This window comes from Athene cunicularia (assembly GCF_003259725.1).
Source record: "Athene cunicularia isolate RWA chromosome 1 unlocalized genomic scaffold, athCun1 chr1_part1, whole genome shotgun sequence".
NCBI lineage: Eukaryota > Metazoa > Chordata > Aves > Strigiformes > Strigidae > Athene > Athene cunicularia.
Genome location: NW_020799091.1, coordinates 28,658,932 through 28,665,849, shown reverse-complemented (window position 1 = coordinate 28,665,849; position 6,918 = coordinate 28,658,932). Strand labels below are relative to the sequence as shown.

The window sequence follows — 6,918 nt, the reverse complement described above, 5'->3', positions numbered from 1 at the left end:
CCCCCAGGTCCCTCTCTGACTGGCAGCTCTCCAGCCACTCCTCCCCAAGCCTGTAGCGCTGCTGGGGGTTGTTGTGGCCCAAGGGCAGCCCCCGGCATTTGGCCTTATGGAAACTCCTCCAGTTGGCCTCAGCCCATGGCTCCAGCCTGTCCAGGTCTCTCTGCAGAGCCTCCCTGCCCTCGAGCAGATCAACACTCCCACCCAACTGGGGTCATCTGCAAACTGACTGAGGGTGCACTCAATCCCCTCGTCTAGATCATCAGTAAAGATGTTAAACAGGAGTGGCCCCAAAACCGAGCCCTGGGGGACACAACTCGTGACTGGCTGCCAATTCATACATTAGTGTCACTGAAGTAACATTTCTTATGAAAAAGGGTTGCAAAGATTTGGGCCCACAGTTCACTTCACTTATTCAGTGCTGCTGAAAGGACATCTCACACATTTTCAACATAGCTTCTTTGGTCCCAGTCATTCAGAAATTTTACAGAAAAAAATAATTAAAAAGTTAAATTCAGTCACCCCCAAAAGAAATCCATTCATCTTCACTGCCTGTAAAAAGCAGAAGGGGCTTTTGGTCTAGCACAAGGGAGAACATAGAAGGCTCCAGGCTTAAGACAGCTCTGCTGTGTGATGAAGACTGTCCACAATAACCCCTATACAGTAAGTGTTCTGCCTGTACCACCTCTTTTCTCATTCTAAAGAAGTAGTTGAAGAGATACTTTAAACTGGGATAAATAACACAGACAATAAAATTAGAAAATCTCCAGATGTTCATTTTGCCCCTAGTCCAACCCCAGCTCCCTAATAGAAGCTGAAATACCAAATGGCTGCACAGCAAATTAGGTGGGGAAAGTTACTCAGATAAAATTAGCTGAGCCAAATAAGGAGCATTTTAAACCCCAACCAGTTCTCCGAGCAATGACACAAAGGGAAGACTGAGCAGGACAGGGAGAACAGAGCTGTTTCTTTCTTCGCCAATGCCAATTTTAAATTTTCAGGGGACTGTGGCTTCCCTAACCCTTCATAAAGCTTATTAATAAAACCAAACACAATAAATATTAATAGGACAATACTGCTTCCCATTCTTGCTCCTCCTATTCTCCACACCTCACTGCCAGTTTCCACACCTCCGCAAAGTTAGGCCAAACCAACTGCCGATGTAGCACAGTGAACTGGATCAGGAAAAACAATCAACTAAAAAAATAGGGTTTTCTTCAGCTGAATTAGTTTTTCCACAGCAGGCTGCAACTAAGGACTACTTAGTCCAAAATATTTTTTTAATAGCCCAATTGTTGAGCCTCTACACCACGACATGTATTTACTCTGTTTTCTATGGTTGTAGTCAAACTCCTTTTAGTACATTTGAAACGTTAGAGGCTTCAGTTTTACTTGAAAGCGGTTCTTGCATTTACACACAATAATGACTTTAAGTTTTTGCCATATGCCTTCTTTTGATGGCTTTTTTTTGTCTTTTTTTTTGGTCAGGTCCAATTGTATGCCAGGGACTCACTCCCTTGCCTCTGTACAGCTGCTACCAAGACCAGAACTAACTGACCACCTTACATCAGCTGGCATCACAAGGACACCTTCCTTTACACTTTGATTTAAAAACTAAAAGGCAAAACAAAAAAGTTGTGAAGCACCTCACAGATCATCTCTTAAGAGTGGGAACACCACAAATTCACTAAATCTTGAAGACTGCTTAGAAATTTTTGTCTGCTACATCTTCATTTAATGAAAAAACTGTGCGCATACTTTAATCTGTATGCAAACCCACAAACAGAGCCCATCAAAAGGGTCAGAATACTTTACAACCACTAGCTTTACTTCAGAAAATACCAGTGAAAATTTATTTTAGATAAATACACAGTTATGTTCACATGGAGAAATGAAGATAAAAAAGTGGTTAGGTATCCATTTATTTTTGGGTTCCTTTCATTATATATTTCTACTGCCTGGTTTCGAAAGATCTCAGGCCCTTTCAAGTGGAACTGTAATCACAGGCTTTCAGATCTTGTTAATTCATCCGAGTCACCCAAAATTAGAGGACACAGTTTTAGGTCTTGATCAGTGTATTGTGGTGGGGCTGCGGCACAGCAAAGACAATTCATGCTGCCCAACTTGGTCCGACATTATCTAATGTTTAAACCAGTCCTTGCTTTCTGTGTTCATACAACTGTCTGGAATCTGTTGGCAACGCATACTGAAACTGTAAGACAGAAATATAGCTAAAACTGAAAACATTTCTAACACATAAACAGTCTACAAAGATGAAATCCATTACATTACCAGTCTCCAGAGGCAGACCTTGAAGGATATGCCAGCTAGTGGACGGTTACGAGTTTCAGCATATTGGGCCAGGCTCCAAAACCCTCAAACCAGTTGGTAATTAACAGACATCTAGGTCCTCCACATGAAAGAAGTCTATTGTTTAAACAGTGACACAAATTTTTCCTTTCCATTTCATAGCCAGTCTCTGCCTGTGTTTTAAGATTCTCTTAGGACCATAGCAGCCTATGATTTTGGAAGCTCCACTTCTCAAATAATTTGTTTGAGTTTTACTTGCCAGGAATGTAAATGTGCTTACATCACAGGTAGAACAAAACCATTTTACAGACTTCTCAGAGATCCTAAATCTCCCCTTTCTTTAATAGCTAGAAAAAAATAATATCTAAATAATCTAATTAAAATCTAACATATCTACAATAGCAACAGAATTACAAAACTTAGTAACAAAACTTACTGAGGGCCTGTAAATAGTCTGCGATAAGTCTAATTAGTTAGCAACATACCTGCAGGGAACATTAGTCTGTGCCTTCATAAATAATGATGTGTTACATCAAAACTAAGATAAACCAAAAGACACTGCACTGAATACATTTTGTAAAGAATGAATGATCTATAATCTGTATGAAATTGCCTGTTCTCTGATCTGTTATATTAGATGTGTGAAAAACAAGAGACTACATATAAACCACACTTAAACTAATCAGTGTAATGAAAGAGAACATTATGGCAAAGTTACATTGTGAAAGAATAAGGTGTGAACACTTACCTGTAAGTGAGCAAGTTAAATCACCAAGAAGGACAACAGGGAGGATGTAACAGAGAAGGTGCTGGTAGAAGTACTCAATTGACAGGAAGATACTTTAAGAAGAGTCAATAAAACAAAGAACTAATCCAGTCAGAAAAGGACAAAAATCTAAATGAGAATTATGAAACATTTTCCAAATGCCCATGGCTTTCCAAAGTCTATGGCTTTGACTACTTTGCTATTTTCTGGAGTCTGACTAGCGTCTCTGTACCTCACCCAAGCCTATCCGGCCATACAAGGAAATGCCCAAATCCCCACCACATTTAAGATGATAAAAACATCCCTGGAGAACTGGATGAGATAGTTCCTTTTGGACCAGCTTCCATCTCCTCCCACTCAAAGGAGCCATTTGTGGTCTGGCCGTCTTATGCACTCACCTGACTTCTCTAAATACGACCAGAACTATGTAACACAAAAGCATAATTCAGCAACTCAGTCAACAGCACCATTCACCAGGACAGTCATCCCTTTCACTGTCACCCTAACAAAGGCACTAGCAAATAGGTAAGCATGTGCAATCAGCTGTCCTCACCTCTAGGTGCAGTTGGTCAGTCCAGGTCTAGACTGCAGAGCCCCAAGCAGCTTGTACAGCTACTAGAGGAGTACTGCAGGCAGGTTACTGGGATGTCAGCTCAGCATCGCTTGTGAGCTTCTGCCACCTAACAAGTTTGGGAAGAACTGAGATCACTGTCTCACTGGCAGAATTTGCTGCTATGTTGCAGAAAGCCTATCCTACAGTTCTAGATAAAAGCAAAACCAAGGAAACTTGGCTGTTTCCAAACTGCCTTCTTATAGTCATTAATTTTGTTTTAAGAAAGGCTTACTTCCCATTCCTTTTGCTTCAAATAACAAGAAAAATGTATTAATAACTTCTCTTTCATGTGAGGGGCATGTAGTCACGTGCTTCGAGCTTCTTCCATCACTCCCAGCTGCTAACTAAAGCTTCTGAGTGCTGCTAACACTTTATAAGGAATAACACACATTACACCACTGTACCTCTTCGCTACGTGTCCTCTGCATTCACTTGCTAAAATACAGAAAACTGCATTTCCAAGTACACTGACATAAAGCACATTTATATATATGTGAATGTAAAAATCTGATTTCAATTGGTCCTAAATTTCATTTTAGTAGCTTCCTTGATTTAGCCTCTGTTATAAACTGACTTCTTAAAATTGGCTGAGTCAGAGTTCCCAATTTCTTTATTTAGCAAGCGGCAACAAGCAAAACAGCGCTGGGTGGCCGGGGAGTCTCCTGCTCCAACAATGGACCGCACCCTCCAGGGCACTCTGTTTCAATCTTATACTACAAAGTATTACATAGTCATTATACACATATATATATTCATTACTTGAAACCGCCTACTCCTGCTTCGTATGGTAATTAGCTTATCAGTCCTTTACGCTTGCGCAGAAGTTGTTAAATCTACGGTCAGGGGTCTTCAAATCGTGGGGGGTGGTCTTCTGGGAGGAAGGCCGTAGGTCCTCCTCACAGTGTACGTTTCACCTTTCGCTTGGAATGTGATGATCCTCTGAGTTTGCAGAGTTCTTATCAGTCTAGGCCCAGTAATCTCTTTGCATAATGAGATTCATGGTCGTGAACATCCTCCTGTTTTATTCAGTTATGCGCCTGCAATTCTCCACATCTTCTGACGTACAGATGCTTCATCTCTTGTTGTTCCCCCCTCCCCTTTCCTGTCACTTTTTTTTTTTTACACTATCATGTTAGTGCAATTAAGCATTTGCTGTTAGTATTACACAATATGCAATAGTTCATATTACAGTTCACTGAATTTGATGAACAAACGGTTTACCACCTATCACAGCCTCCACAGACAGCCTCGGGACTTCTCTGCTCTCTTTTCTGGAGCTAGGCCTCACCGTGAGTGACCACCACGGACTGCAGCGGTGCGTGCTCCCTGACAAGTGCCAGGCAAAAGACCCCGCTATGGCAGATGGAATAAGCTCCAGCAGTTTGCTCAAAAGGGTTGCAGGATAATGCCATTGACTGCTTCCAAGTAAAATAACCATCATAGTGAGATTCCTAGTACTTACATTTCAAAGAATTATTGCTGTAAAAAGGCTCAAGCTCATTTGCTGCTCATGACCATGAAGCATACAGCAAGTTTATCATCACAAAAATTCAATTAAACCATCACCCTAACCATAGGAGGTAGACAGGCATATACAATCCTGTTATCCAACCATAAACACAATTACTGCACAACACTCATCATGAGATTGCTATATCATCTCCTTATTGTTGATTAATGCTTACCATATAGTTTCAAAGCATGCAGGCAAACACAGGTGGCCATTTAGGAGTCATTTAAGGAAGGAAAACTGTGAGGAAATAATCTTTTAAAATAACTTTTAATTAATAGAGTCATTATGATGTTTGGCACCATCTCTGTATTTTATTCCTTATATACAATTTGTAAAGCCACAGGTGTTTCATAACACTCAGTATTCACTTGCATGTGCACATACATTAATAATTCAGTAAAATTAAATTACTTAATCTGCAATCATCATCCCATAATGCAGTATATTCCAAGAGCAAGAAAAGCTTAGACTTAATTTTAAAATAAACAATTAGAGGAGAGAAATTTCTATTTTTTTAAACATAAATTGCTATTTTTATTGCAAGATTTGTCAGCACACTAGTAATGCTGAGCCACTCTGTTTACAACAATGTTACCATTAGTTGTTCATTTCTCTGGGTAGAGTTAGGTAGCGGTCATGGGTTAATCAGTGAATTTCAAACTCAGGCACAGATGTTGGCATGCCTATGTAAACATTTAAAAGGTTTTATAAAAGTACAAAGCAGATGCTGGACATCAAAATCTTCTCGGGAATCCTGAGTCTGACCAGAGCTCCCAGTCATGTAAACACACCGTTCCCTCACAGATTACATTTCTGCCCCTCTCCTCCTCCCCCCAACTAAATAAATACTTTTAGTAATATGCACGATTGAAAACGCTTTGAAAATTATTTGAGCATATTATGTTTATCTCCGCAGTTTAACGTGGTGGTAAAGAGAGTGACAAAAAGGTGATGACAAACCAACCACTCTCTCCACTTTTTAAGACTGGGTTAATTTTTGCTTCTGAAAAATCCCTTTACATAGCCACAACACAAAGCACTTGAAAAGTAATGCTGCTGAAAACTTTAAGGACAATATAAACTTATTTTCAGACTGTGAATCAAAAAAGCAGTAACAATTTAGCACCTCACAGGGTACAGCTGAAACCAGTAAAGGCAAATTGTGGGGGCCAGCAGTGAAGTTCAGCAACTCATTCATGTACCAAGTATTTGAATTTTGTGGACTGGAGTCAAAAGCCCAAACACCCCTCAGTAACTTGTTTTTATTCTTCCCTGGCCTCCCGCCGTGTGCCTGCAGCCCCACCGAGCTCAGTCAGCTGCCGGGACCCCTCCGGCCAAGACAAACTTGCCATAGGGGTCCAGCGACTGCCCTGACTCCCCGCCAGCTGTTGGAGGGGGGGGTACAGCAGGCTGCCGTCACCCCGCACCGAGCACACACCACACGGAGAGACACCACGTCCCCCAGCACCTCAGGCCAGGCGCGCCCTACCAGTCCCAAAACAAGCGGACGGGGCCATGTGCTCAGCCCAGCGCTCACTCAAGCAAAGGACCTGTCCCAGCCCTCCCCGGCCGGGCGGCTCTGGGCCAACATGGCGACGCCCCCACAGCAGGGACGGACGGCCCACCCCTCGTCCCGCCCCCAAGATGGCGGCCGCACCTGCCGGCTCTAACCCCGCCCCCGCGGCCTCTCCGTGGCAGCGCGGCCCACCCTCCCCCTCC

General features: G+C 42.2%; 1 protein-coding gene across 2 annotated transcripts in view; it reads right to left on the bottom strand.

The window, feature by feature from the left end:
- CAB39L (calcium binding protein 39 like) overlaps nt 1-3,738 on the bottom strand; it is a 66,043-nt gene extending 62,305 nt beyond the window's left edge. Inside the window, exon 1 of one of the 2 annotated variants that reach the window (XM_026848465.1) lies at nt 3,627-3,738. The gene's annotated coding sequence lies outside the window, so the exon portion shown is untranslated. Of the gene's footprint in view, nt 1-3,471; nt 3,488-3,626 lie in introns of those variants that run through there. The other variant, XM_026848474.1, reaches the window with a different exon arrangement.
- Between the last annotated feature and the right edge of the window lie 3,180 nt (nt 3,739-6,918).